The sequence below is a fragment of the Melopsittacus undulatus genome, chromosome 13 (genome assembly GCF_012275295.1).
Source record: "Melopsittacus undulatus isolate bMelUnd1 chromosome 13, bMelUnd1.mat.Z, whole genome shotgun sequence".
Taxonomy (NCBI): domain Eukaryota; kingdom Metazoa; phylum Chordata; class Aves; order Psittaciformes; family Psittaculidae; genus Melopsittacus; species Melopsittacus undulatus.
In genome coordinates this window covers 6,017,317-6,043,886 of record NC_047539.1, presented here as the reverse complement: position 1 = coordinate 6,043,886, position 26,570 = coordinate 6,017,317, and the positions used below count along the sequence as shown (strand labels likewise).

The window sequence follows — 26,570 nt, the reverse complement described above, 5'->3', positions numbered from 1 at the left end:
TACACTACGTGGAGGTCCCCGAGGTCCTTATGACAAACTAACCTGCACTACACCAAGTAAGACCCTTCCTAGGACATACTGAAGCCACCATTGCCCTTAGTCTCCAATCCTCGCAAACACTGTTTCTGTCTGGGTCTGGTCACACACAAAACAATCACAGAACCACAGCCTGGTTGGGATTGGAAGGGACCTTAAAGCTCCTCCAGCTCCAACCCCTGCCACAGGCAGGGACCCCTTCCACTGGAGCAGCTGCTCCAAGCCCCTGTGTCCAACCTGGCCTTGAGCACTGCCAGGGATGGGGCAGCCACAGCTTCTCTGGGCACCCTGTGCCAGGGCATACATGCAGCCCTTGCTAGCATTGGGTGCAAAGTGAAAGCAGGAGAGGCAATGGGTGAAAGCTGGAAGAAGGGAAATTCCAATGAGATATTGGGAAACTTTATTTTCCCCACAGTGAGTGCTGTCAAAGACTGGAACAGGGGCACCATAAGTTGTGAAACTCCATCCCTGGAGACATTTGAGACTCAATCAGACAATGCCTGAGCAACCTGACCTAAAATTGGCCCTGTTTAAAAGCGGGGTTGGACCAGAGATCCCCACAGGCCCCTTCTGACCTAAAATGATTCTGTGAATTCTTTTGCTCCTCTATGAACTCAGCTGTGCCCATCCTAAAATGAATTACAGGTACAGCAAAACTGGACTGACACCTGATGTTAGGAAGGCCCAAATTTAGTCTAAGCCTACAGATAAGAATATGAATTTTCAGAGGTCACTTGGCTCTAAACGCATGTGGCCACATCTGCAGTGAGCAAACAGCCTGATCCAAACAGCTCCTGATTTTCCATAGGAACCTTATCAAAATGAATGGGAATAGAATCTTGCCTGCTGTGCATGGGGGCTTCTGAAAAGAGAGCACTGCAGACTCCCTCACATCTGCTGAACATCACTTGCATGCTTCTGAAATCAGGTATCACACTGAGTGTCAGCTATCATCCCCAGGTCACTACCATAGGCGGGTGAGCAGAGGTGGTAAACTCAATAATGCCCTTTTGTCACCATAAGACTTTTTGGGAGGACATTACTTTGTTACCTGTTTCTCTCTTTTCTAAGTGGGGAAAGCTTTTTTCATGATTGTAGGATAAAGAAGAAAGTAGACATAAACCAATTTCCCTTCTCCAGAAAGGCTCTTTGAGCCTCAGGTGCATTAGTCTCAGCTAGCTATGAGGGCAGGACCCCAGGCAGTGTGCAGCACCACTGAGGAAGCTCAGCACTATCAGTACCCCAGTTGTTGGACTCCATTTACAGCGGTCCCTTTGTGACAGTCATCACCCAAATCCTGCAGTATCAACAGGCAGATTCTCCAGCCGTCGAATGCTCAGAGTCATGAAACCATTCCCAGCCTCAGCTGCTGATATTTCATGACTGGCACTATCTGAAGCCAGCTCTGCTTAAAGGTCTTGGGGTTTTTTTCTTCATATCAAAATGCACACTGTCCAGATTCTATTACAGAAAGGGTAAAGTTAATCCTTAAAGAGATTTAAACCAAGAAGCTAAAAAGCTTTAAAAGTAAAGCTAAACCAAGTAAAGTAAAACACTACTCAGCCAGGAGGCTAATTAAAACCAAAGAAACACAGGAGATGTTTGTCAGTGGTTCAGTGCAGTGCTCCCCTCTCATTAGCTCTGACCCAAGGCACCGAGCCAATGGTGGATGCCATTCCTCACAGGAAGGATGTGCCAACCACTGCGAGGATTTGTGATGAAGCTCTTCTGAAGGGTGCTATGATGCCACTAGCCTTCCTGCCCTCATCAGATTCCATTCTGAGAAGTGATTGAAACCTTACCTCCCAATTCTTACACAACTCTCTTTGGCATGACTTTTACTCACTTCTTTCATCAGCCAACTGAGGAGTTGGGTGAATTATTAACAGAGGCAGCCTCAGGACACGTTTCAGAGAGGGGTTTAGCATTGATCTATGTCAGAGCATTGAAAAGCACTGGACAATACTCCAAAGCCCTGCTCAGTGCAGGAGAACAGCTAAGATCCAAGTTAAGGTAAGCTCTGTTCCCCTGAGCCCTATGAGCCACCCCTGAGTCTCAACAGCAAGCCTGGATCCAGGAGTTTTCCAAGGCTAATTAGAGCTGTGGCCTGGCAGCTCTAATTCTTCAGCAGGAGAATGTCAGTTCTCCACCATCATTCCTCAAATCAGTCCAATTGTAGGCAAACAACAGCCAATACAATTCATGTTAAGTATTAGCAGAGAGATATCTTCACATCAACACCTTCACCTTTCCCCTAGTTCACACCTCCTAACACCTGTCAGGACACACCTCAGCACTGGAAATGCCATTTCCTTGCAGGAGAACCCTTTATTCCCTGGGAATTCCTCTACTCAAAAAGCTTTATTCTGCAGCCAAACTACTGCCCAGCTCCTGTTGGCGCATGGGTTAGCCTAAAGTAGGAGGAGGAAAACTATGATTGGAAAACAGAGATAACCAGCATCATTTTGATGTAAAAGACCTTGATCCTGGATTATTAAGGTGATAAAACCAGGCTCTTCCTTTCCAGCAACAGAGCCCAGCCCTTGCCTGGGATTTCTGCTGAGGATGGCTGGCTGGGTCTGGATCACCACTACAGGCAACTACAAGCAGAGGTATGAATCAAGTTTTCCAGGCCTCACCAGTCAGAAGTGACTCATATAAACCCTGGATTAGAGCACTGGGATTGCTCTGCTCGGTGCTGATAAGCAGCTGATTGCCTGCATACAATTCCACATTCAAAGCAAGGGGACTGGAAACCTTTCCTGTCAGCCCTGCTCCGGCAGGCTCATAGAGAGCAGTGCGTGACCTGCTGAGCTGCACTCACAAGAGAACAGTTTAGCCCCATCAAACCAGTCTAAAACCAGTGAAACCATCAGCAGACCAGTGCAGATTCCACTGCACAATATAAATCTGCAGGTAAGGGATGCTGGTTCGGGTTTCTGCTATTCCAAAAATCAATGGGGATCACACCTACGTTATTCCAAAGCAAAAGGTGTCAAGTTCATCTATCAATGTGTATCTTTTTTATCAGGATTTCTATAATATTCACTATTTCTGCCTTGCAAAACAACTCCAGAATAACACACATTCCATAATTAGAAAGCACTTGGCAAAGACACCATGGGAAAGAAACCACCCTTGACAGGCCAGGAATTCAAGGGCCCTTCCTCTTGCAGGTCAGAGGAACATCTCAGAAAATAGGAATTTCTTTAACCTACCACATGTGTCCTGCTGTCCAGACTGCGCTGATCTAAAGCTGATTCAAATGCCTCACATTCCTAAAACACCCTATAGCAGGAATCGGTGGTTCCAAGGGACATCTGGATCACTCCTTGGGGAAAAACCTCTGTTTTAGCAGAGCTGGACATCTGACTGCACAATAACTGCATAAACCAATGCCCTGCCAAAGAATCATCAGTAAATATTGTAACAGGCTCTATAAGGGGGCAGAACCTCCTCCCCATACCATCAGCCCTGGTAAGAGTTGCCTGGTTTCTACCCTCTTTTTGTTTGTGGTAACACATCTCCTCTTTCCCCCACGCAGAAAGCAGCCAGATGTCCCCCAAACAAGTAATTAGGAACAGAAGCCTAGGCCATAGGACATTGGTCCCTGGAGACACAACTGGTCAGTTCTGGAACTGCAGACCTAAGAAGGTTAAATCAAAAGCCCATTGTACTCACTCAGAAGGTGTCTCAAGATGGCAAAGTTGCTTAATTGTCCTGCAAACTTCATGACATCACGAGCTGTTGGAATGCTCTGATTCCATGTGGATGTGTTTGCACGTTTAGAGACAAAGGCTGTGCAGTATGGTAAGGTGTGGCCAAAAGGGTTCAAAAACCCAGAAGACAAAGAAGTCTATTTAAATGATCCTTTTGGATTCTAATTTATGCTTTGTAACACCTCAAACTGTCAATACTGGTTCTGTTTGTTTCCAGAAAGCTTCAGCAGTGAGAATGCTGAACTCCTTTCCTTCCCAAGCTCGGTCTTTCACCAATAAACAAGAATAACACCAACAAATGGAGTCTTAGAAAGCATGAAGATGGAGATATACCTCTCCTGGGACTCTGTCTCTATAAACACCAGTCACTATTTTGCCACCCTTGATGACAGATGCATTTGAGGCACAGCAGGTTTAAAAGCACACACACTGCGCTCCCATTTAGTCACAGCTCCTGCACACACACAATAATTGTGGGTTTGTGACGTGAGTGAAAACCAGAACTGGGTTAATCTAACAAATTGAGATGAATTTTCCTTGTTGTTGCTCTCTGCTGAAGCAGTGAAAGAGAAATGGATGAGTGGCTTTGATGATCAGAGCAAAGTCCTGCTTTATCATGACCAGATGCCCTTAACCGATGCCAGTGCGTCTCACGCATGCGGCTGCTCTCACTCCATCCCTGTTACAGCTCCAGTGGTTGTTTTACAGGGCAACTGTGAGACAGCTGATTTACAAACACACTCTGCCCGTCCTGAATCCAGCAGTCATTGTTGAGCATAGAGTCTGAAACAACAGTTAATTCAGCTGGATTGCTTTGCCATTACTTTGATACCATCGTTTCAAGCAGCTCCCCTGCAGCGTCTGTGGCAAGAACAAGAAGAGCCCTTCTGGAGGGAGCTGTTAATACAAACAGCCTGACTCAGTTCTGCTGATGTGCATTCCTCCCAGCTGACTTTCTAAACAGTCCCTCCCAGTGGCAGGACCTACACCTTCCTTTTAAGGGGAAAAAATGTTTTCACAGGAAAAATGAAGTGTTCAAAGCCTGTGCATATCTCTGTGCTTTCTGTGACCATCCTCTCAAACACACGTTCTCTTTGCATGCAAAAAGAGACTTCTCATTAATATAAAGTCGTTTCTCTTCTTTAACACAGCCATTAGCTTTGTACCAATGCCTTCACAGATTCAGGTGAAACATCCTATCCTAGTAGTCAAAATGAGTAGAATTGGTTATCCAAAGCATTAGGACAAGTAAACCTGCGAGTTAAAACAGAGCTGAGAAAGAGCAGGCAGAACTTCCAGGTTGGGGACAATGCTTTACAGCTCACACGGGTGGCTGACAGCTCCTATTCCTTCAAAATCATTTTCCTGCATTTCTGAAAAGAGGTTTAGCGTTAGAAAGGAATAAAGACTGGAAAGCAGATCATAACAAAAACTTCTTGTTCTATCACCACTAGATAAGGAAAGAGTGAACAGTGGTGATTCGCCTGCACGTTAGATGAAGGAAACAGGATTTCCCTCTGCTACTCCCTGAGCAAGATCCCAAGGAAATGTTTCTAATAATAGGAAATGACTATATAAGGCCAGATCAGCACTAAACTGTTTGCAGTCTGGAAAAGAAGAACACAGAAGTGTACTGAGGAGGGACACAAGCTGGGCTCTTCACACATCAGTACTCTCCAGGAAGGCAGAATGCAGTAACCTAAGGTTCCCCCATCAAAGGTGTGAGCCTCTCCCCAGCCCAGAATAGAAACCTGAATGTACAGATTAAAGCTGCTGTGTCCTTTTTCTACCATGGGAGGCAAAAGATAGAAAGAAGACTTTTCAATCTACAAAACAGCGCCTGCAGAACAAGGCTGAGCACATCTCTGATATGAAAGGGCAGGAAAAGACACAGCCACGTCCTAAAGCGTGACGTGGCCAGTGCTAACGCAGAAGGAAGACTGACAGCTCCCCTTCCTGCCCTTCCTGGGCAGTCAATCCATGGAGCACAAGAGTTTGTGAGCAGGCCAGTGCTCTCTTGCTGGTTTTAAACTGTGAGGATGTTGGGCACACGTGGAAGAAGCCATTTAACTTGATTTCCAAACTCTTCCCCCACAGTTGTGTGCATCCATGTCTCACAAGCCAGCAGTTCCAGCATCAAGCAGTTCCAGCATCAAGCAGTTCCAGCATCAAGCAGTTCCAGCATCAAGCAGTTCCAGCATCAAGCAGTTCCACACAGCTAGAAGCAGCTGTGAATGCTTCAGACTGACTTCTGGATGGAGCTGGAATTGTAACTCCAACACATGCTTTTCCCTGTCACTCCATCAGACACGAAACCTGCAAATCCAGTTTACGAGAGATTTTCCTTCTTCTTATACAAATGAAACAACGCTCACAAAGCCCTCATTTGGATCAAGTGCTATCACTGGAACATTGCCCTGTGATCCCCAGTGAGGGGTATCTTTCCATCTCTGCTCTGCCTTTGGATAAGGCCAACTCCCAGCAGAGAAGCCTGCTGAGCAAACACAGTCTGACAGTCCCATAGCTGCCACGGAAATGAGCACAATATACATTCCTAGACAGGTTTATCACCCAGACTTCTATTTCTGAGAGCAAAAGATGGGTTGTGGCAAAATGCACAAATCATTTGCTATCTGCAGCCCTGCTCCATCGTATGTCTACAAATCTAGAGTTGCACGGCTTCTAATGGACCAAATCCCAGCCAAGACTTGTAACGTGTTAACTGGTTAAGATCTCCTTGAGCTGAAATGGTCAGTTTGCCACAGCAACATTAGGCTGGGAGCCTTAAAATGCAGCAAGCCAAGTTACCCTTGTGAAAGACTCACACATGAATGAGATTAACAACAGAAACACTCTTCTACATCACAGCACCAGGAGCTTCTGAGAACACAGCTGACATTTACAACTCCCTATAATGTTCCAGAGGATTGCTCCAGTGTAACCAGGCTTTCAGGTACGTTCCTCACACCTTGCCCTTATACTCACACTACCAGGCCAGAAAAGGATGTGCACTCAAGGGTGTGTTAAGCTTTCCTGGGTATACAGCAAATCTGTCCCAAGAGGATGTTTCATATTTGGCTTATCTCTGGGGACATCTTGATTCCTGAAGCTTTTTAAACTGACCTTTTTGTTTCTGACCAATTCAGTGCTGACATTCCTGCCTGCACAGAGAGGGGGAAACGAGCACAGCAACAGGCAGGTTTTCTTCAGAACCAGTAAATGTGAGTGGTCATGACTCAGGGAAAACTAACTACAGAAAGAATGACTTTTAATACCCTCATACCTCTCTTCTCATGTAATAACTGCTCCATACCCATTATAAGGCTCTAAAAAGGGAGAAGAATCGTGGGTACGAGTCCAGGAGTCCGGAAGCAGAGCTCAACCACCCCTATGGATGTTATATTGACAGGATCCCAGGTTTCCCCCATGGCACCGATGATGATTGTAGAATTCTACTCTAAACATAGGAACTGTCTGTTCAGAACTTCTGACACCAACCAAGTTTCAGCTGCTTGTTCTGTAGCAGGTTAAATCTGAAGCCTAGAGGAAGGCAGTCTGACATGTCAACACCTACCACACAGAAATCCAAACAAGAGCTTTATCTACTCTATCAGACTGCTTTATAGGAAACAACTAAACTTGACTGACTTGTCCCAAGCTGTCCTTTTTTCTTGGAACTGGCAACTTTCATCAATGTCGTTTTGCATTAAAACAAACCCCACCCTAACCGAGACCACTTGGTACTGTGGCAAACAGTTTAGAAAGGAAATACCTCGCTCCACAATAGCCAAATGGAATTGTTTCTTTCAGTTCATTGGGAGCTTTTCCTTTTCAGAAGGTCTGAATAAAGCTATTGTTGAACTCCTGGTTTGCTGTCAAAACCAGGAACTTTTCTGCTCTGTGGAGCACAGGTAATATCTACATTATACTGATGTACTCAAGCTTCCAATGGCAGAAAAGTAAAGGATAAATGGCTAAAACTTTCCTGGAAAGCACACGAAGAATATATTCCACAGATAGAATATATTGTCTGAAACTGGAAGAGGATGTTTATAAAATAGCTTGTACCTGAGTGATGCCCCAATAACTACTCCTCCATCCCAATCCTGTTCATGTAACAAAAAAATGCCAAGTATGGAAAGCTTATAGTAGCATAAATCAGTACAATCTGAACCCCAAATTCAGGGAAATGCTTCATATGGTTCAGTGGCATCTGTCAGGGGGTCGTGGCATGTAATGTCTGTAAGTACCTTAAGGAAAAGAAGGAACCAGCCCAGTCTGCAAGCACTCTTGCGACACTCAGTTCTGCTGCCAAGAGCGGGTGATACCTGGGAGAAACAAGTTCTTACTTTCCTCCTGGGTGTGCCTCTTCTTTAATGCCAACTTTGCAATGCTGAAAGCAAACTACAGACTAGAGTGGAGCCACTCTGCCAGCCCAGAGAAAGAGCACATTCAGCGCTGCAGCCATTCAAGCAAGTGGAGGAGGTTTTGCTTCGATGATTTACAGGCGTGGAGTTTACAGGCACAATCTGTACTTCCACTGGGGTTTCTTTTCCCCTCTGTCCCAAACTGACTTGGTTGGCCTGAGGCAGGCAGTTATTTTGGGACAGTGAAAAGTTATAAATAAATCCTAATGAAACTCTTTGGAACACATATGGGACTGAGCTTCTTTCAAACCCTTCTTTGTAAGGGAACAAAGAGCATTTTACATTCATTACCATAGCGTAAGTCCTTTATGAAAAGTTGAAGAGTTTCAACAACAGTCTGCAGTAAAACTGGATTGTGAGCCCATAATAAGACTACCCAACAATGCGTAGAAATTCCAGATTATGCTAAAAGCAATGGCCTAAGCAGTTTCCAAAAGCAGACCAAAGACGAGCAGACACGCAGTGCAGACTGGCTTCTGGCAGTGTGTCAGGCTTGAGGCCTGGCAACCAACAGGGAGCACGTGGACAGATGATGTTGCAGCTGGCTTATGTCTGAGCTGCTTCCCTTTACCCTGTTGCTTCTGAAAAGGAGGGTAAAAGCCACCAGATGAAGGGTATTGTCTGAGGTAATCTCCTTCTGACCAGCCTCACAGCACCCTAAAGATCCCCCAGTGAGCAGAGTCTGTGATTTGCAAGCAGTTTTATCCCAAAATAGATAAATCTTTAGCTAACAGCAAGCAAGGAATGATGAGCTGCCAATCATGTGGGCAAAAGTATTCCAGGATGCCTGGAAAATAGCGGCATCATTACAGAAGGCCATCCAACATCCCCCAGCATCAGCTTGCACTCCTCAAACAATCCAGAATATTGATTAAAAAGTGATACTCCTATTGAATCAAAACTGCATTAAAATCATTGGCTTGCAGGTCAGAAGCACCTGTTGACACGTAAGGCATCTCTCATCTCCAAGACATGGCTCTGGCTCCCTGCTCATGCAGGTGAACTGCACTACGGTGTTCACAGTGCTTTCAGCATTTTCTGCCTCATCAGGACACCAATTTAATCAAGCCCAAAGACAAAACATACACCAAAGAATAACCAAGGAGCCCTTTCCATTGTGGTTCTCAGGAACGCACGTTCCACATCTGGATAAACATAGGCCTATGCAGTGAATAGAAACATTCATGCCCCAGCTGTGGCTGGGTCCAAACCCTTTCTTTCTCTCTCTGATTTACTTATGGTACATTGTGTGGTTGAAAAACTGCACAAATCCTGCTGAGGCAGACAAAGCAGGCAGTTCCAGACAGGACCTTTACAACTACCACATAAACACAAACTACTTCTGGGCTGTGACCTCCAAAGAGAGAGCCTGAAGGAATCCCTACAGCTGATACAGACATCATTATGCTCCTAGAAACTTTCCATACTAGGGATTGGGAGATCTCTTAGAAGCTGGGTATCTCTTGCTCTGATGCTGTCTGAGGAAACCCTCCTGTCCATGGCAGCTGGGATGACAAGAGGAACTGTCAGAAACCTCATCCCACTGGGAAAGAAACACTTTCCTTGCTCTGATTCAAAGGGTATAGATTCTCTAGATGCCCTTGGGGAAAGTGAGGGATGCAGGGCCATGAGGGAGTCTGAGCTCTATCCTGCCAGAAGGGTCCAAGAGTCTCAAGGAAGGTTGTATTAAACTCAAAGCCTATAGTGTAAGGAATACATACGAAACACAGGCAGCAGCTTTGGTTCCTTTGCTTACAATTCCTGTTCTAAGAGCTCTCAGACACTGCCAGGGCAGCATCATTTGTGAGCCTTTAAATCACCTAAAGAAAAGCATCAAAACATGGGGGTTTGTTTCAGGAGCTGTTGTTTGTATGTCTGAACTAGAAGAACAGAGGGACGCAGGGCAGTTCATCACTGTGAATTATTGATCTGCTTGCTTTCTAGACACTGAAACTGGTAATTAAACAAATGGTAAAAAGATACTTCATCAATTATAGAGGTGTCACTTTCAATTACACTTGCTCCAGGATGAATAAAACACAGAGGTTAAATGCTATGGGTGCTTCTTCGTGCTGGCTTCTTGTTCAAAATCCTCACTACAATGCTGATTCCAACCCTCTTGGATCACTGCATCATAGCTGTGTGCTCTTTGCTCACATTAAGCTAGATAAGGGGAAATGAGAGCTTTTCCTTCACCCACCTTTTCCCCACAACCTTCAGAGTGCACAGTTCCATGGCCAGGAGAGAGGATTTGGAGCTGGGACTACTGGGATGGATCCCTTTTCTGTTTGACATGATTACGTGGCCCTAAGCCAAGGCCACAGCCCCTGTGGAAACAGCCAGCCTCAAAAAGCAGACAAAACCCCCTCAGTTTTGTCTATTAACAACCAGTTGTGAAGTCCGTGAAGTACTGGGCAGGCATTTGATGCTGGTAGGTCTTATATACACGTACATACCCTCCACAACCAAAACTAACACTGGCAAGCTGCTTCTGAAGCAGGATGATGATGACATCCAAGATACCTTGCTAAGCAGAAATCATGTCCCAACCATAATGACCACTCCAATTTGATTCTTCTATTAGAGTTCATGCCTTACTGCATTAAGGTTAAGGTTATCTCAACTTCATATGTTAAATATTATATGAATGTAAAAAGATACTTGCCCTAATAATCATTTTGAAACAAAAACAACATCCAAAGGAGAGCTTGGCTATCTTGCAATTACTGGCACAGACGCTCTCTGGAACCATTATTACATCTCTTAAATGGGCTGCACTCTGTGAAAGCATTTATTGAAGGCTGAGTTCATCAATTGATTAAGATGGGCCAGGGAGTAGAAATACTCCGAGTGAAATATGCAGCACAGGCAGACAGCTTAAAAGCACATGCAATAAAGAGCCCCTTACAGGTGGGTACAGCCACATCTCTCACCAAGCAGAAGCAGCAGTGAAGCAATAACGCTAGGAGGCAAGATCAGGAGGCAGGAACAGGGAAACATAAGTTGCTGGTGGAGCCAGATCAGTCCTAGAAGTCAAAGAACATGTCCTCGGCCTGGTGAAGGCAGGAGTTCAGAGAGGCCAAGGTGATGAACCAAAGGAACACACTGTGGATATGATGGCAATATCACATTATCAGTGGAATGGCAACAAGAGTGGGAGATGAAGACTGGATGACAGAACCTGAATGAAGGAAAGACCAGCTCCTGGGAGGGGGACAAGACACTCAAAAGGCTGAGTGACTCTGTTTACCACTCCCCAGATAATGAGGCTGAAGCACAAGGAGAGCAAGCTCTACCGCAGGCCTGATGCCAGCTGCTCTAGGAAGCTTTCCTTGCCTGTTTTAAGTTGTTTCACAACATAAGGCTTTATTCATAAGTGTCTGATGGCGTCCTGGGCATACAACAGCTCTTACCAGCAGAACAGTGTTTGTGGGAAATGCTAGGAAGAGTGTCTATGAGAGATAAAGCCTCTGAGTTGCAGACGAAGCTGCCAGTCCTCATTTCCAGCTTGTCAGAGCAAGTCCTTCTTGAAGTCAGCAGCCTGGAATGAAGAGAATCTGGCATTTGGGAGGCATGTATGAGGTTCAGACAGCCAGGGCAGAGAGGCTGACTTTAATCATACTTTCCACAATGGGGGGGGAGTGGCAAAGTACAGTGAGTGATGGGTGTTATCTGCTATATACTCACAAATTCCTCCCTTTGGATTTCAAACCTGACCTCCTTGCCTGCTTCCACTAGCCCCTGGAGGAGGAGGGGAAGGGCAGGCACACAGAGCTGGGATTCCAGAGTCCTTCACATTCTTGGGATTCCTGTACCCTGATGGGCAGCACACACTTGTCTGCTGGAACAGCTGATGGGTCACAGGAGTAGCTACAGGCAGGTATTGTCCTTCCTGCAAAGCTGGACCTCATCATTCCACAATTCACTAACCCAGGTGCTAACCCACTGCTGCCTCTGCTGCTCCCGCTTACCTGCTGGGCAGGATAGTTTGTACATACATTCTGAAGTTGTTCCTTTGTCTTTTGCCAGAATCTCTCTATTCTGGGGGGAGGGAAATATCAACAGAACATCTAAAAATAAGGGCTTGCACCAACCACTGCCAACTTGTTATGAAGCCTCTTTAACAAGAGTGCTAGTATGGTATCAAAGAGGAGTAAAGCTCCAAAATAGCGCAATCCAGCAGCCCACTACAGTGTCAGCAACAATACTCTATAAAGAATTCCAGTCCAAACCACTTTTGGTTGCCTTCTGCCCTCACAATGAAGCTACAGTCCACTAAGATCACATGGAGCTTCAATTCCATCTAGAAATAGCCTCTTCAAGCTCCTATTTGCAGGATGGCATTCCTCAATTTTGCTTGCTTGGGTGCCACTACTGGCGGTGACAGCAACAGCAGCTACAGACTGCAGGAACCTGCGTGCACACCCAGAAAGGGCACACATCCAGATCCAACCTCTTGCACGAAAGGTTTTGGCAGCAAAATGATTTCCTTCTCCCTCACCCTTTCTGCTGGTGTCGATCACATCATGCTCAGATGCCACAGACTGGTAACCTTGTCCTACTACCCCACAGAGATACCTTGCTAAAGCCCCCCAGGGCCCAAAAGTTCTTTGAATCTTTAGAGCCATGGAAGAACAGTGCAAAAGTGAGCATTTGGCCTAAGAAGGCTCTCAGACCTTAGAGCATCTTCCAGTGCCTAAAGGGCACTGACAAGAAAGCTGAAGAGGGGCTTTGGACAAGGGTCTGTAGGGACAGGCCAAGGGGAATGGCTTTAACCGGACAGAAGAGACTGAGCTGAGCTCTTAAGCAGAAGCTCTTCCCTGTGAGGGTGCTGAGGTGCTGGCACAGGGTGCCCAGAGAAGCTGTGGCTGCCCCATCCCTGGCAGTGCTCAAGGCCAGGTTGGACACAGGGGCTTGGAGCAGCTGCTCCAGTGGAAGGGGTCCCTGCCCGTGGCAGGGGTTGGAGCTGGATGAGCTTTAAGGTCCCTTCCAACACAAACCATTCTATGACCACCAGCTGGGCACGGTGTCCTCCCTCCAGGCTCCCATTTCACCAGCTCTCCCAGCCTCCTTCCACAAGCACTCTGGGAAGCAGCAGAGGGGCATCTGCTCCAGACGAAGTAAAACACTCCAGACATCAGCACCCAAGTGACCTGCCGATGTGGGCTCCCTGCTTGGAACCCAAGCACTCTGCATGCTGCTCTGGCAAGCAGCAGAACAGACACCAGCTTCCCTTGGCTCAGTGTGCTCACCCCAGCTGTCTGTGTCAGTGCTCTCCATTCCTGACCTGATACCACGTAATGGGTAACAGTACTGCAGGCACTCCATAGGCAGATGGTTACTGCACTGCTCAGGAGCTATAACAGGTATTACAGCTTGGGAATCCCCACTGCAAGAAGTGGAGTGGAGATAGTATATCCTATTCTATTTAGATATCGCAATAAAGCCAACATTTAGAAGACAACTCATTACCATTTATGTTCCAAACATCTGGCTTAGCTCCACAGCCACAGGCTGGGAGGGTTTAGTGCCAATCACCCACACACCAGGGCACAAAAGTGCCCCCAGTGTGACTGCAGAACCTTCTAGCAAACTCCTCACTACCACTGACTTCAAGGTTCACAACCCAGTAGCCTAAGAACAGCAACACAAGCCACCATTCCCCCAGCATTCCATTCCAAACACTCCTCCAAGATGAAAAGAGCATAGGAAGTGTCCTCCAATGTGTCAGAGTGCAGTCCCAGGCTGTAAGTGGGCTGTGATGTGGGATAAGGCCAGTTGTGCTTATCATGGTCCTCCCCCTCCTCTGTCATGGGACTGAGATCTGCTCAGCTCTGTCATGAGACAGGGAACTAAACAAACAGAAGAAGCCTTTTTACTTCCATCACTGTATTCCAGACTTGGTTTCAGGTGATTCACCAAAGGGTCAAAGGGATGCTAGTGCAGGGAGTGTAGAACTACAGCAAAACCAGTTTAAACAGAACTTCATGGCAGTATAAGCTCACCTCAGTCACTGCAGGAATACACCCTTCCTGGTAGACAAGTAACGAAAGGGCATTTCAGTAAGAGGAGTGTGGATGAAGCTCTTGCTCTGGTTGCTTGCTTCATCCCCTTCTCTTACACATACATATGCCTCCAAACACTTAAAACCTTGGGAAGTGATGCATTATCACCCCCAGCAGCCTCCAGGACAAGCCCAGGAATGCCACAGACTGCACCGTCAGTTGTAGTGTTCCATGATCAGGGAATCAGCAATATATATTACCTGGTGCATGTGGGTATGTGTCCCACCACATATGCCAGCAGAATCACACCCAGCTAACACTGGTGTGATACTCAACAGGACTGACACCTAAACATGAGGGCTGGTGAGGTTGGACTCTGCACACAGGAGGGATGAGCTCACTCCACACATCCCTGTGCCACTTACTGACCCAAAGGAACCTTCCCATTCCCTATCAATCCACAAATCTCTACCCAGCCCACACTAAACACTGACTGATCTATGGTAACAAGCACTGTGTCACGTTTGTGTTGACTCACCATCAGCTCAGATAAGTGGTTTGTAATTAAGATAATGTGGTTTGGGGCCAGTGAAAGTGTGGCCTGAAAAGCACTTTCCAGAGTTCAGCACCGTGCTAGAGATCAACCAGAGAAATTCACCACTCAAACCAGGAAGGTACCAAGCTCACAGCCACTTTTAGACCTTTATACCAGAATTTACCTTTCCAGCCTATCGAAAATAAAAGCAAGATTTGCTGCAATGAAGCTTTCCCTTGCAAAATAACAGCTTCCTTGTACAATGCTTGGAAATGATTTCTTGCCAAACATATGCACTCAATGTGCAGCAACACTGATTTTCTTCCACTCCCCACTTCCACTCAGGTGGCAACGTGGTCTTTTCACGTGCTCCCTGTTTCTGATGGCACAGAAATGAGTTAGGTGACAAAGAGCCAACTTAACTGAAGCCTCTAGAAAGAAGTAAACAGTTACATGAGCGCAGCTTTTGAGTTCCATGGACTTCAGCCTGGGCATAGTTCACATTCCCATCCTACACGGAGCCACTTCGTGGAATATTCCTCCCATTGCAAGCTGAAGCAGAGAAGCGGTTGGGAGAGCAGCAGCTGGCAGGTGAGTATGTTCCAGGCTGAAGGAGCTTCAGGATGTCCCCACCTAGACACGGAATCATCACAGCAGAAACAGGCACCTGGCAACCAGTCAGGCTGCAATTTAAAGAGAGATCAAACACCCCCCTTTGGCTCTGTGCAAGGGGATTTTTGCATCCAGAACTCTGCATCTCTTACAGCATTTCCTCATCATGTGGTGCCTTCATGCCCAATGTGCCACAAGTGCTCACTCCCAGCACTCTGTACCTGCCAGGCTCACAGCTCCAGCCATCGCTGCTCTGGTAGGTCTCACTGACACAGTAAAGTCCCTGCAGCAGTCTCCAGGAAGAGCAGCTCATCTTTATCCTTTCTTTTATACTTCTTCCTTGGATCAGAACACAGTTATCTCAAATCAGGTTAGTTTATATTTGGGACAACATCTTAAAGCTGAACCCAAATATATAAATGGTCCATAGCCATCAACCCATGTTTTCTTTAATTTTATCAAGCAAAAAGAGAAGGGAGTGTGTTCGGACCATTACGCCTTCACGTTTTTCTTCACTGTTCTAAGGACTCCAACAAACCTTGTTTAAACAAATATAGATGTTCCAGCTTTGCTAACAGCTCCAGAAGCTGCTCCCAGATCCCATCCAGCAGCTTTCCAGACAGAAGATCAGCAAGATTAAAGTCATCTGCATTCCCCCAGAGTGCTATGACCAGGCACACAAAAACACAAGGCTGTGCTTCTCTGCTATAGATTCTCTCCCATAAGAGGAAAAAAATCCACGAACAAATAAAATGGGGATGTTGCAAGTCACATATTTTGTATTTGCCCTCATTTCCAGACAAGACCTTAAGATTTCCTTCCTATTTCAAATAAAATTGTGCCCCCAAAAGCTTGGGCCTCCAGGAGAAATCAAGAATGCCCATTTTGAACACACTGTTTCAAATGCAGCGTCTGGCTTATTTGAGAAATGTGACAGGCACTTGATTTTGTTTGTTGGTTTTGGAAAGGTGCAACAGATAGAAAAGCAGCTCCTCATGATACATTACTCTGCTTTTCCAGTGCTCATACTGCTCTGGCTCCTCTCTTCCAAGCTGCAATATTGTTTTAGTTACGTGGTGCTTTGTAGCTCAGAAGGAAAACAACAGAACTGAGTGTAAAGTCCAGAAATCCATCAATGCAAAAGGAAGAAATAGCTTCAACGTTGCATTTGAATGGTCCAAACACCCTTCCCACTCGAGCCAGGCATGCGCAGCTGCCCCCACTTCATTCCCACAGGAACAAAGCAATGGAGAAAGCTGGTTATATTGCCTTGTGTGCACTTGGCATTGCTTGGTCTGTACACCAAAACCAATCAGGGATACAAACCCTGATGGTTGTTATCATCTTAATAAATGTAATGGTGGGCAGGAAAGGTACCTGTGAGGCAATAAGGTGCTAACACAAACCAGCAGGTAAGGAGGGAAGAAAACAGCTCACAGCTGAACTTAGTGTTCACATAAGGCAGAAGAACCATCTGCTTTGCTGTCTTAAGTTCCAGCTCTGTCAGAGAAGGAATTCCTGGCTTCCTGGTGCAAAGGTGTGGCTCTCCCTCCCAAGCTGCAGAAGAGGCAGCTCTAAACAGCCTCCCAAAGTCCTCAGAGCGTAAGACAAGCTGTTATTTCAAACAACAAGCGGCGTGGACAGAGACTTTCCTGGTCTCTAATTTGGAAAGTTCAATAAAACTCTAGGAAAGAAAAACCAACCCAACAAGAACTTTGTGCAAGAAGTGCTCCCTCTTCTCAAAACTGCACCCCTGGACACATCAGCCTTTGCTGCAGTCAGAACCTGAACTGCAGCACTGCTATGTGTAACAGAAGGTTGTGTGCTGGTGTCTGGAGCAGCTTTTGGTTTCAAGATGCTGATGACAGTATGCTGCCTTGTGATGTGTGGAAGTGCATATTTCAGTTATTAAAGTTAGCAAACGAGTCTGGCTGTTGAGAGTCATTTCCCTGAGTAAACAATGACTCAGTGTGGGCTGTATAATGTAGAAGTTATTAGTTACTGTTAGCGAGTTGAAAAGACCCAACTCGCAACAGCTACACAAAGACACACTTCAGGATGGAAAATAGTTTTCCTCCTACTTCTGTGGTGCCAGTTCTACTGTTTCAGTGGAATTTAATTTGCTCAAAAGCTAAACAGATCACTGTCTCCTTCAGATAGAACTGGACGTTGATTTAACTGGACCCCTCAGCCACAAACAATGAGCAGTAAGAGTGGAGTTTCTGGTCTCAGTTTGGCATTATAACTGATGTAAAGGTGATTCTTTCTTGGGCAGGAATAATCCATCTAGAGCAGGTGTTAATGAACCCAGACAGAAAGACAACCAGGATATATTGACTATATGGTAATGAAGAAGAAAAACGCAGCTGTAAGCTCACCAATATCCTCTGACACCGTTCTCTCGTTGAATTACAGCTCCTTCCATAATCCTCCTCTTCATTAGTAAAATGGCCCAATACACCTGGTGAGTGTCAGCTGGCATCAGGCACCACAGATCACTCTAACTAATGAAATGCAACCTCAGCTGCTAAGGCACAAAGGTTTCCCTGAAGCCTTAAAACCACTACAAAGGCAGTTTCTCCAGCGATGAGTCCACATCATCTCAAAGATTAGGACCACATCTCTCTTACCTTTTGTAAGGGTGAAATCTCTGGTCAGATGCGAGACCACTACAAGGAAATGCAGAGTCAAATATCCCCAGTACACTTTAAACTGCCTTCAGAAGAAACTGCCAACATAAATTTAAAGGCACAGCCTTTTAAAGCAGCTGTAGCCTGTAAGGTCCAGTCTGCATCCCAACAGCAGAACTGTGGTTTTATCCACACGCATCTTTTTGCTTAGCAGTGATTTTAGAAAGCTCATTATAGAGAAAGGAAAAAGAAATGATCTTTTTAGACAGCACAGATGGATGATTTTTTTGTCATTCATAGACTACCCATCTCCTGGTTAAAATCAGAACACATTTTGACATTCCTTTGCCACTAACAGTGACACTGCTCATTTGGTAACAAAACCGCCCAATAACTGCAGGCTGGTGTATCTCGCAGCTCCAGGGCCTCGCTGCCTACAAGGCAAATATTGCAGCAGTCCAAAGGTACTGCCAAATGCTAAAAATCTATGTGTGTTTATTATCAGGAGCAGAACTGAATCACAGGAAGGGCGGTGGCCATGCTGGACCAAAGTCAATGTACTGGTTAATGGGCTGCGAGTGTCCCAGTGAGGCTATTCATTTAGAATCACGGATGGTTTGGGTTGGAAGGGACCTTAAAGCTCCTCCAGCTCCAACCCCTGCCACGGGCAGGGACCCCTTCCACTGGAGCAGCTGCTCCAAGCCCCTGTGTCCAACCTGGCCTTGAGCACTGCCAGGGATGGGGCAGCCACAGCTTCTCTGGGCACCCTGTGCCAGCGCCTCAGCACCCTCACAGGGAGGAGCTTCTGCCTAAGAGCTCATCCCAGTCTCCCCTCTGTCCAGTTAAAGCCATTCCCCTTGGCCTGTCCTGCATGTGACCAAGTACTTTCCTAAAGAGCTGCCAGGAAGAGCCAGCCATGCATGCATGAGTGTCCCAGGAGTTCTAAATACTAACCTTTATTGCCTTCCAGTACAGAGATTTAATATAGGCCAGACTACACTGAAGATATATATTAACAGACAAGGTACTGGCCCTGCTGCTCCTTGAAGAGCATTTAAGTAACACAGGGCAGGGCTTTAAAGACTACTATACCTGCCACCCCCACAGAACATGACTCAGTTGCAACAAATGACTTGAGATTTGTCCACTCAGAACCTTCTGTCATTTCAAATGTACTTAGCCTTTCAAATCTACCCACACTGCTTGCTTACATCTTTATTAATGCTTTCTGGGAAGAGCTGGCCACCTTACCCTGCTGATGCATCAACAAGGAGGAAGGTATGCAGAGGAGGGCACAGGATATTCTCCAGCAGGGAAATCATTCCATCAGTCCAAGTGGCTCCCTCCAGGCAGGAAAATACCTGCCACAGTCTCACAAAGACAACCCTGCAAACCTCCTCCACCAAAAAAGATGGCAGAAGGTGAGGTGCAGGGTTTCTGTCAGAGTCAGGGGTAGTAATCCTAGTGAAAGCCAAGCACATCACTCAGAAGCTGCTTATAAAGCAGTGCATAACACAGTAAAACCCCTAATGGAAGACAAACATGCTGTAATTACAATCATTTTATGTCAGTACAAAGCTTCTGATCCCCACCTGATCCCAGCCATTTCTTCCTGCGACATTGTATTCCTTGTGCAGGCAGAGATGTTCAGGTGCTCACACCATAAGCTGCTCCAGAGGAATTCCCTATTTGTTTTGCCTGTTCTGTTTCCACTTGGATCAGTTCTGAGAAGTGAACCACATCTGACTGTCACTGATACAGGTAAGCCAAAGCACAATACAAATGGTTTTCCCCATAACAATGTTTTAGGAACACACAAATAAGCCTTTACAAAGGGTTCGTTAGCTTGTACGAAGGGATAAGTGATTTAGTTCCACTTACATCGCTTACACAGGGCAGTAGGACACACTATCCCTAGGAAAACACACTGCACTCCATGTTTTCTGCACCTCCTTTTCTGCAGCACCAGTAACCCTGGTGTAAATTTGTCCTACAGAAGGTACTAGTTATTTGAAAGCACACTGTGAACATCCCTTACCCATTCCTCTGCCAACCTGGGAGCCAAAGTGCTCCAGCTCAGTGATCCTCAACATTTTCCATGCTGGAACTATTCAGAACTGCCAGGTAAGAGCACTCGGCTGAGGGAGCAGGGAATGGACTGAAGCACACGGGAGATGCAGTTTAGATGTTGCTCTGTGACTGTGACCAGCTGCTGCAGTTGATTTCTCCTGCATTTGGTGCAGACTGTCTATTTGGATAGGGATAAAGGAATTTGTACACTTCCTCGAAAGCAATTCCCAGCACAGCAAAGCTGAGTCCCATAAGAACATGACACTACAGACAACAGGAAAATCCCAAATGTCTGAATACTACTGGAACACGGCTAAAACCATCTCACCTCTGCGTAAAGGCATCTACACCTATTCATCCTTCACACCATGATATACCAGGACAGATGAGCACAGCCCAGCACTCCACTGGTCCCTGCCAGGCACAATAGAAGAGATTTATATTTCCACAGCCCCTCCCTACAACACAGGATTACACCCAGCATCATCACTGAAAATCCCTCAGTGTTATGACACTGGTTCCCATATCAGGGCTTACTTAAAACTTAAGAACTCTTAAGTTCTGCAAACCTTAAGTAGATTCCGAAAAGGTGCTGACAACTGGTAATTGTCTATTGCTCCAAGAGGGGATGAAAGACTGATGCTTTTCTTCCCACTTCCTCTAAGATGTGGTGCTGCTTTCACAGCTCGTCCCACCAACCAAGCACATTTACTCACTTGCCACTATCTAAAACCCTAAAACCAGGCAGCTGCCACCTACAAGTTGTTCCAGAGAAGCTTTCCAACTCTAGAAACTGCACAGAAGGAATAAATACCACAATAATCTCTGTATTGCACCTCACAATCACTTTCCTTCTGTAACCCTCCCAAGCATGAGATGCAGATCAATCCAGCTTACATGGAACATGCAAATTACTAGAATGAGACATTCATTCAGCCCAGGGCCAGATTCCTTCCACAGATCCCTGTCACTTAAACCAATTAAGTACTAAGGTATACTATGATAAGGGGAAAAGTGGCATAGAAGGGGGCACAACAGATGGGGACCCTTGAGCGTAAGTGGGGTGCAGACCTGTGGTCTAAGCTGGAGAAGTTACAGTGTTCAACACCTATGAGAAGACTAAGAACAAGGAGCTTTCTTCACAAAGTGCTTTGAGGCACCTGTGCACGCACTAGCAAATGAGGAAGAACTATTCCAGCATACATAAAAGGTAGAATTGTTCTAGTATGAAGCGCTATCATACCGCCCATAAACACACAGCAGCACGAGAACGTCCTGAACAAGTTTGGCATGGACAGAAAGCATTTCTTTAGGAGAACCGGGCAGGTCCTCCCGAGCACACCTGCAGCGACACGGCCCCGTCTCCGCTCCAGACTTCCTCCTGCCTCGGGATCCCGTCAGGGAAGCGTTACCGGAGAGCGTTTCAGTAACGCCACGGAAGGGGAGGGGAGGGAGCGCTCCGTGCCGCGGGAGCCAGGATGCCGGCTGCTCTCAAAGGGTCATTTGTTTCTACCGAGCAAACGTTAAAGAGTTTCCGGGAAGGTCGCTGACTTCGGGGGCACGGCCAAGCCGCGGTTGCCTCTGTCCGCCCGTCCTCCCGCCTGCCTCTCTCCGTGTGTCCGTCCGCCCTCCTTCCCTTCCCCAGGGCGCCGTCCGGTACCGCCCCGGCTGCCCCCCCGTCCCCCCCTGCGCAGCCCCCCACCCGCGGCCGTGCGCTCCCCAGTGAGCTCCGGGGCTGCGGCTCCGCGGCCGTTGCTCCGCACCGCGCTCACCTGCGCTCCGCTCCGCTCCCCCCGGGACGCGCTGCTCGGGGCCCGGCGGCGGCTGCCCACGGGAGCGCTCGCCGCGCCGTGCCGCTAGTGAGCATGTCCGAGCGCCGGGCATGCGGAGTGAGCGCGGCCGCGGCCCTGCCTCCGCCCTCACCTGCCGTCAGCCCCGCGGGGCCGGAACCGGCTCAGCACCAGCGCATCCTGCTGGTGAGCGGGTGGGGGTCCCCGTCTGCTGCAGCTGGACCGCGGACACTGATGGGGATTCCCGGCTGGCTGTGGGAAGCATGAGCAGGATGTGCTGACGTGAAGGGCGCTGTGCGGTGACTCCGCAGGGGCAGAGAGGACTCCGCAAGTTCAGGTCTCTGGCTTCTCTAAGTGGCAACAGGCAGCCTGGTTCATCTCACCCACACGTGGGATACCGGACGCAGGCCAGAATCCACAGGGAATTCTGCACACATTGAATTCCAACAGCCTGAAGCACACTGTGCTGCAACAGTGAAGCTCTGCACTTGCCACTCGTGCAGCAGCTTGAAGTATTGTCAACAACAAGCTTCTGTTTGTACCCAGCACATCAGACCCTTCCCTCCTCTGGCCATTCCTGCAGCAGCAGCAGCACTTGACAAACACACACTGCTGTGCTCAAAGCAGCAAATTAAAGAGTTTTATGGGCTGTTTATGAGTACTTAAAACTTCTTAGAAAGCTGAACTAATACATTGTCTCTCTGATGTCTCCCAGGATCCTGGCACTCACTAGTTGGGATACTGTTTAAAGGAAAAGTTCCCTCTGGGAAAGACAGCTCAGTCTCACCAGTGTCCTCTTACTGCTGCTACAAGGCAGTCAGGTACGTTCCTGGATCATTTACTGAAACCCAAGGAAGATCAGAATCATCCCTCTCTCCAGTTCTGAGAGCGCTCGGGTATCTCTGACTCAACCCAACTGTCACCTGCAGTCAATGTCCTTGCTAACCTTCAGGTGGAGTTTCACATTAGTTACTAGAAAGACAATGTAAGGAAACTGGAGCAACACACAGAGGTGCAAGAAGTGCCTCTGCCCACCACAACCTGCTGCCACAACTGAACTCTATGACAGAGTTTCTAAGTATCTATTACAAAGAGATATAAATTCCAGGTTTTACTTAGGGATGTTTTTAAAGTGCTTCTACACAGTTCCTTCTCTTTAAACTCCTTTAAAAAGGACACAAATCCAGTTAGGAAACATCCTGCAGCAAAACACACAGTATTGGGAATGAATGGAAATCTGAAAATGGAAATTACCCTTAGAAAAGCACCTAATTCTTGATGTCTACCACATCAAACCAGAAATAATCAGCTCAGAGATTCTCCATTCCTCACATACAAACCTGGTCTAGTGGAAGGTGTTCCTGCCCACTGCAGGGGGCTGCAACTTCCAACCCAAACCATCAATAACACTCCACTAGTATCTTCCTCTGCCACTGAATTCCTGATGCGTGAACCTTCGTCTCACATTCAGAGCACGAACCCAGTGACAGCATGGACAATCAATATTGAAGAGGATCAGAACACTCTTCAAAGCTCTTTCCCTTCCTTTGTAGTTGGAAAGTGCTTCCAGAATTCCAATAGCATGAATATGGTCAGGCCAAACACTGATTGCAACTCTGGTAAACCCAAGTGTTTCTACAGGAAACACTCTTTAATCATTTTCTATACACTCAATCACTCAACATTAACATTCATGGCTACACATTTCGTCCTAGCAAGAGGAAACTGTTCACAACACAGCAACAGGCACCCCAATGACCAGCCAGTGCTGCAGAAGCTGCACATTTCTGTGCCAACATCTCTCAGTTCAGACCAGGAGGGACCAAGTTGGTTATCAGGTAACTATCACCATAAGGTCAGAAAGACAATAAAGAAAACAGGCTTACAGTCTTGCATCCTCCATTGCGACTAACCACACGGATGATTTCTCCTGTAGGGATAAGCTCAACTTGCAGCTCCATTTTTCCCAGGGAAGTTAGTACATCTCTCTGTTCTTTATGGATAGTTCTGGTTTCAAAGCGCAGCAGCACCTGAGTAGCCTGGGAGAAGACCTTGACTAACTGCAACGAGGTTCAGAGCCCTGTTGTGAGAGGAAGAGATGAACCTCTGTATTTATACCAAGTGTAGGTGTGAGTTGAAACACCAATTCAGTTCAAGACTAGCTTTCATGAGTTACAATGTGTTGAGACAGTTCCAAGAAGTCTGAATTTATGTTCGTGTTTATTGCCGCAAACCGCTGATGTTCCACTTTAGTCCCAGTGGGCTTTGAAAAGTCCGGATGCTGGTTCAGAGGTGTTAGCACGAAACAATCATATGTCAGACTCTACACATCCACCAAGACATTTTATGTAGGAAAGATTCTTCCTCTCAGCCCCCCAGATCCTTGGTTTAGAGACAGGGCAATGGAAAATACCAATTGCTCCCATGGTAAATACAGGAAGTTCCTCAAATTGCTGTAGAACTAAATCATTATTAAGTGAATCTTTGATCATGGCAAAGGAAATTAACTTGTATTTTGCTGCACAAAAATGCCTACTATGAACATGAGGAACAATAATGTGGTGAACACTGGTGTAAGACATGTCGTCCATTCAGGCAGCATGTAATCCTGCCACCCTCTGTTTGCACACCCTCAACAGATGAAGATGTACTGCTTGTGATCAGGCTAAATGTCAGGTATTTCAGGACCTGCTGTGAGGAGACAATTCCTTCTGTCTTCTTGGAATAGCTACATTTGAGTTTTAACTCTACTATAAACCAATTCCAGATGCTGCTTGTCAAGAAGACACCCAGTTAAGATGAAGGAGCCCCTGGCCATTCCAGAGCAGATAGAGGAACACCACTGTGCTCTGTAATTGAAAGGAGATCCTGCCACTGTCCCATGTTTTGTAACTGGAAATACTCTTAACATCCCTTAGCTGTTATATACAAGATGGTTCCAGTCCAATAATTATTTCCTTGACCACTTCCCAACACTGAAAAAGATTTTATCACATCTGAAGAAACCATCACTGTCACTTCCCCAAACAAACCCACCCAATTCTGAGTAACATGGAGCAACACATGGAGCAAGAGGAGACAGCCTCTTATCTACCCTTCCTATGCAGAGATATGACAAAGAGGAGTAGTCCACAACACCAGAGCTGTTTAACTGGAATGATTCCGTGACTCAGAGACCAGAATCATGTGCAAAAAATCCCTCTGAAAATGGGTTATAAGTGAGAACAAGAAGGAAAAGAGGAAAGGATAAAGAAAGCAGAGGGTGAAAAATGTAAGAGAGAATGAAACAGAAGGGGGGTACATGGTGTGGACTCTGCTGAGACACTTTCCAACTGCAGTCACAGTAATGCTCCTGTCTGATAAGCAGTGCTGAACCATTCCCTGCTGGGGCTGGTATTTGGTAACTGTCAGTTTCGAAGAAAGGGTCACAGGTTAAAATGTTTGTTCTCGTGTTTTTCTTCTCGTTGTGGTGCCAGAAAATTTTGATTTTCAGGATTTTCCTGTACCTCTCTGCATTTCCTCTCACTTGTTTGTATTCTGAGGTTGTCTTCCAGGAATCCTTCCAACCTGAGCTTCACTCTCCCACACAGACTTCTCTTCCTACTTTCTTGATTGCACATAGGAGATGTTCTTTTAATTGCAGAGACCTTGTAAGGGGAAGATGACAGCTCCACTGTAATACAGGGAGTGGGATGCACACACAGAAAACTGATGCTTCTTAAGTTGAAGCAATTAAACAAACTCAGTGTAGTTCCCAAGTAGATCAGTTTCCAATGAAACTGAATGTGCACTGCACAGATCCATTGGGTGGGGATTGCCATTGCCTTGGCTCAACAAATTAGCCACACAGAGTAACTCACTCTGCACTACTGTGCACTACACAGCTCTCCAGTGTTTGAGTTTATGCCTAAAGAGAGTTAAAGACAGCAAGCTGTGCACACTGAAAACTGGCCTCAAACACTTCTTCCATATTTACACAAACATCTCCATTCTCTTTCAAGAAAAAAACAGCTATAAGGAGAGTAGGATATTGCCTGCTTAATGCATGAGTTATAAAGTTAAATAACACCATGCAGTGATGAGTACCAGGATCTTTGTATCTTGTTATTACAGAAGAAATTGCTTCATTTCAATCCCTTTCAAGTAACAAGTCCCTATATCCAAGGACAAAAAGGGCCATCGGAAACACTCTGTCAGTAAGGCAGAGTTCTCAAAAGGCTTCCTCTCTCAAGGAAAACCTAATTCAGGCTTTGCTCAAGTGCCCTTTCCACTGCAGTACATTAATTCAGACAAGTTCATCTGAGTGTCACTCAGTGTCCAAGAGCAAAGAAGGAAGCAGTGGTAGTAGAAACAATGGGCTTTATCTGAATGTATTTTTAGGGTCTAACAAACACGCAAGACATCTTGGAAGTATTTCCTGTTTACAGAGAGCTGCACTATCTATGTGCAATGATACCCTGCACATCCTGAGCTAGCCAGGAATCAGAAATACATGGAAGTCAAATGAGGCTATACTGGACAACATTCCTTGGTAGGTATATGGAATCATAGAATGGTTTGGGTTGGAAGGGACCTTCAAGGCTCATCTAGTCTAACCCCTCTGCAATGAGCAGGCACAGCTTCAACTAGATCGAGTTGCCCAAAACCACAAGTTATCCTTAGATGGAAATTATGTGACAGCAAATATATATTAAAACGCATAAAAATTGAAATACGAAGCATGATGTAGCAGATCTTTCCCAGAGA

At 46.3% G+C, this 26,570-nt stretch overlaps 1 protein-coding gene across 2 annotated transcripts in view; it reads right to left on the bottom strand.

Annotated features, from left to right (window-relative positions):
• MYO1C (myosin IC) overlaps positions 1-21,915 on the bottom strand; it is a 49,897-nt gene extending 27,982 nt beyond the window's left edge. The window contains exon 1 of one of the 2 annotated variants that reach the window (XM_031053690.2): positions 21,807-21,915. The gene's annotated coding sequence lies outside the window, so the exon portion shown is untranslated. Of the gene's footprint in view, positions 1-3,717; positions 3,781-21,806 lie in introns of those variants that run through there. The other variant, XM_031053691.2, reaches the window with a different exon arrangement.
• Positions 21,916-26,570: the final 4,655 nt, after the last annotated feature.